Source organism: Salvelinus alpinus, chromosome 25, assembly GCF_045679555.1.
Source record: "Salvelinus alpinus chromosome 25, SLU_Salpinus.1, whole genome shotgun sequence".
In the NCBI taxonomy this organism is placed as follows: Eukaryota; Metazoa; Chordata; class Actinopteri; order Salmoniformes; family Salmonidae; genus Salvelinus; species Salvelinus alpinus.
In genome coordinates, this window is record NC_092110.1 from 6,350,322 (window position 1) to 6,354,976 (window position 4,655).

The window sequence follows — 4,655 nt, forward strand, 5'->3', positions numbered from 1 at the left end:
CTTAATGCGTTTGAGCCAATCAGTTGTGTTGTGACAAGGTAGGGGTGGTATACAGAAGATAGCCTTATTTGGTAAAATACCAAGTCCATATTATGGCAAGAACAGCTTAAATAAGCAAATTCCATATGTGTTATTTCATAGTTTTGATGTCTTCACTATTATTCTACAATGTAGAAAATAGATAAATAAAGAAAAACCCTGGAATGAGTAGGTGTGTTCAAAGTTTTGACTGGTACTATACATTAAATATTGTAACATTTATTTTAAAAAACAAAAACAATATTGAATATGCTATAAACTCATATTTAGTACCATTTAGTGGAATATATTAAAGTATTGTCTTAATGTAACTGTGCATTCTGCATAATACAGTCTTGTCGACTGCGAGCATGAATGAAATCATATAAAAATCGTATATTGGTTAAAACGTATTTTAGTCTTTCCCATGTCCTCTGTGTTGTACTGTAGGTGCTGAGGCTAACGTTTCCTGTGACTGACTTCAACATCACCTTGTTCCTGAGGAGAACCAACCACGCTGACCGCCCGCTCTGCTCTCCTTACTTTGTTACTGTCACGGAGGTCAACAACCGGACCAGCTGGAAGGTCACAGGTCAGTCTCATCCCAGAAGGCTTTGCAATATAAGGATGTTTTTAAAGATGGAATCAGCATTAGGGGAAACAGCACCACTGCGGACCCCAGCACCTTTTGTTTTTGTTTTGTGGATGAAACGGAGGCGTGTAAAAAAATATATATATATATATATAATTTGCAGTACATATTCTGCTGTTCTATTGCGTGTGCAATTTTTATTGAACCTTTATCTAACTAGTCAAGTCAGTTAAGATGATGGCCTACCCCGACCAAACCCTTCCCTAACCCGCCCCATGGGACTCCCGATCATGGCCGGTTGTGATACAGCCCGGGATCGAACCCGGCTCTGTAGTGACGCCTCTAGCACTGCGATGCAGTGCCTTAGAATGCTGCGCCACTCGGTCCCCCAAATGATGTCTAAGTTGAAAAAAACCCAGTGTTTGTTGTTTGCAGTAACTTCTTTTGTTGTTGGGGCCTCCCGAGTGGGGCAGCTTTCTTAGGCACTGCGTCGCAGTGCTAGAGGCGTCACAACAGATCCGGGTTCGATCCCGCTGACACGGTCGCCAGTTGTAAGGTGTTTCCTCCGACACATTGGTGCGGCTGGCTTCCAAGTTAAGCGGGCAGGGTGTCAGGACTGTAACTACCAATTGGATATCACGAAAAAGGGGTAAAAAGTACAAATTTAAAAAAACATATTTGTTTTTGTAAAATCCCAAAAGGACGTGGCAGTTTCACCATTTAGGATTGCAACTTTAAAATGTGAAAAATACATATTTTCTGTCATCTTTTCAACCAGAAAAACTGATTTCAGCCAGAAAAGGGTGATCATGACTTCCCTTGCAAAATGTTGCCTAATGGGCAGGTCTTTAGTGCACTATAGTGAAACACACATTCTCTGTTGTTAACCCGTCTTTTCCCATCCTTTGTGTTGGTAGGGACCCATGCCACCCCCACCATGGACAGGATGAGACAATATCTTGAAGACAGTCTAGAGAACAATCTTTACAACCCAGAGGGACTGCAGATCAGCCTTTATGTAAATCATCTACAGTCTCCCTGACTATATGACATGTTCATAAATTGTAAAACAGTTGAGTGTAATCTGTATACGTCTGCATAGAAATACTGTCATTTCAGTCATGCGAATTGTGCTATGAAATAGCAGTTTCCATCTGGGGTTTCATTGTGACAATGTTATAAATATAATATTTTTCCAACCTAACAACCACCACCATTATTCTCCACAGGGCTCTGAGCTTTTCCACTTCCGTATCTCTGTCATTCCTGGAGTTGTGTTGTGTGACCTGGTGGAGGAGGTACAGGTGAGGAACCCTGTAGCTTTTACACTGAAGTCAGTAACTAATAAAAAAGAGGAAGAACAAGATAACCTCTGGCCCTCACCTATTTCTCTCCTTCCTTTCTCGCTCTCCCTTTCTCTCTCTCTCTTCCTATACGGGTAGATCTACGTAGACGAGCCTCCGCTGGCGTTCCCAACCCAACAGCTCGTCAACAACATGGCAGCCATCATCCTGGGAGGCTTGCTGCTCTTTGGCTTCCTTCTCATATACAACGGCGTTGCCATGCCAACCAAGAGCAGCATCAAAACCCTCCTCAAGAAACACAAGCCCACCATCTCCCCAACCAGGACCCAGAACTCTACCACGACACAGGGACACGAGTAGGATTTTACAGTTTGGCATTGTAAGAGTGTGTTATAGAGTTGTACGTTCCATTTTTAGCCTTTTAACCTAAGTATGAGATGTAAATGTTTTTATTGTTCAGATTTATCCTTTTTTCAAATGTGTGTTCTATGACATTTGTATTTGGGAAAGATTGAAAGAAACTAGCAAAGATGAAAAGGTACAAATGAAAGGAAAACCACATGCTCGGAGTGGGTTTTATTGGTTGTTGCTGTGTTTTCAAAAAAATAAAAATACAAACTGTATAAAAAAAAATCACAAAAAGTAAACCAGGATTTGTTGCCATTAGGACTTTGTCAGATACTACTACATTATATTCTGGTAGGTTGTATCACATAATATCTCAGGCCTGTAGGAGTAGTCGGGAAGGAACCATAAATAAAACACATCACTCATAGTTGTGAGTACGTAGTAACCCGTATTAAAGTGGAACGCTGCATAGGAGCAGCTACAGTGGCTTGCGAAAGTATTCACCCCCCTTGGCATTTTTCCTATTTTGTTGCCTTACAACCTGGAATTAAAATAGATTTTGGGGGGGTTTGTATCATTTGATTTACACAACATGCCTACTATTTTGAAAATGCAAAATATTTTTTATTGTGAAACAAAGACTAAAAAAACTGAAAACTTGAGCATGCATAACTATTCACCCCCTTAAAGTCAATACTTTGTAGAGCCACCTTTTGCAGCAATTACAGATGCAAGTCTCTTGGGGTATGTGTCTATAAGCTTGGCACTTCTAGCCACTGCGATTTTTGCCCATTATTCAAGGCAAAACTGCTCCAGCTCCTTCAAGTTGGATGGGTTCCCCTGGTGTACAGCAATCTTTAAGTAATACCACATATTCTCAATTAGATTTAGGTCTGGGCTTTGACTAGGCCATTCCAAGACATTTAAATGTTTCCCTTAAACCACTCGAGTGTTGCTTTAGCAGTATGCTTAGGGTCATTGTCCTGCTGGAAAGTGAACCTCCGTCCCAGTCTCAAATCTCTGAAAGACTGAAACAGGTTTCCCTCAAGAATTCTCTGTATTTAGCGCCATCCATCATTCCTTCAATTCTGACCAGTTTCCCAGTCCCTGCCGATGAAAAACATCCCCACAGCATGATGCTGCCACCACCATGCTTCATTGTGGGGATGGTATTCTCGGGGTGATGAGAGGTGCTGGGTTTGCGCCAGACATAGCGTTTTCCTTGATGGCCAAAAAGCTACATTTTAGTCTCAACTGACCAGAGTACCTTCTTCCATATGTTTGGGGAGTCTCCCACATGCCTTTTGGCGAACACCAAACATGTTTGCTTATTTTTTTCTTTAAGTAATGGCTTTTTTCTCTTCCGTAAAGCCCAGCTCTGTGGAGTGTACGCCTTAAAGTGGTCCTATGGACAGATACTCCAATCTCCGCTGTGGAGCTTTGCAGCTCCTTCTGGGTTATCTTTGGTCTCTTTGTTGCCTCTCTGATTAATGCCCTCCTTGCCTGGTCTGTGAGTTTTGGTGGGCGGCCCTCTCTTGGCAGGTTTGTTGTGGTGCCATGTTCTTTCCTTTTTTAATAATGGATTTAATGTTGCCCCGTGGGATGTTCAAAGTTTCGGGTATTTTTTTATAACCCCACCCTTCTCCATAACTTTGTCCCTGACCTGTTTGGAGAGCTCCTTGGGCTTCATGGTGCTGCTTGCTTGGTGGTGCCCCTTGCTTAGTGGTGTTGCAGACTCTGGGGCCTTTCAGAACAGGTGTATGTATACTGAGATCATGTCACAGATCATGTGACACTTAAATAATGTCCACCTCTGTGAAATCTAACTAATTATGTGACTTCTGAAGGTAAATTGGTTGCACCAGATCTTATTTAGGGGCTTCATAGCAAAGGGGGTGAATACAATTCCATTACATGAAATCCAAATAAAAATCAATTTAAATTGCAGGTTGTAAAGCAACAAAATAGGAAAAACGCCAATGGGGATGAATACTTTTGCAAGGCACTGTATAAGCAATAAATGGGAAAAACGTAGCAGATAAGATATTTCATTTTCAAATTGGTTACAATTAGGTTAAGGTAAGGGTCAAACCAAAGACAATCTATTATATTGACAAGATAGTCGAGTGAACACTAACATTGGAAATGAGTGTCCTCAAAGATGGAAGCACTGTATTGTCTTTGATGGAAGGCAGGCCAAAGTAGTCGAGATTAGGTGGGACTATTCTAGCCAATGAGAGGGCAGATACGCGTGTGAACAAAAGGCACAACTCAGATTAAGTTGAATCTTTTTTAAGTTGGCGAAATTCCACATGCTTTTATTTGATCAAGTAAGCAATTCAAGTTTTTCTTAACCAAATTCGACTCATTGTCCTCCATAAAAAATTCCTCAC

At 41.3% G+C, this 4,655-nt stretch overlaps 1 pseudogene; it reads left to right on the forward strand.

The window, feature by feature from the left end:
- Positions 1-2,508, forward strand: part of LOC139553028 (cation channel sperm-associated auxiliary subunit beta-like) — a 41,327-nt pseudogene extending 38,819 nt beyond the window's left edge.
- Positions 2,509-4,655: the final 2,147 nt, after the last annotated feature.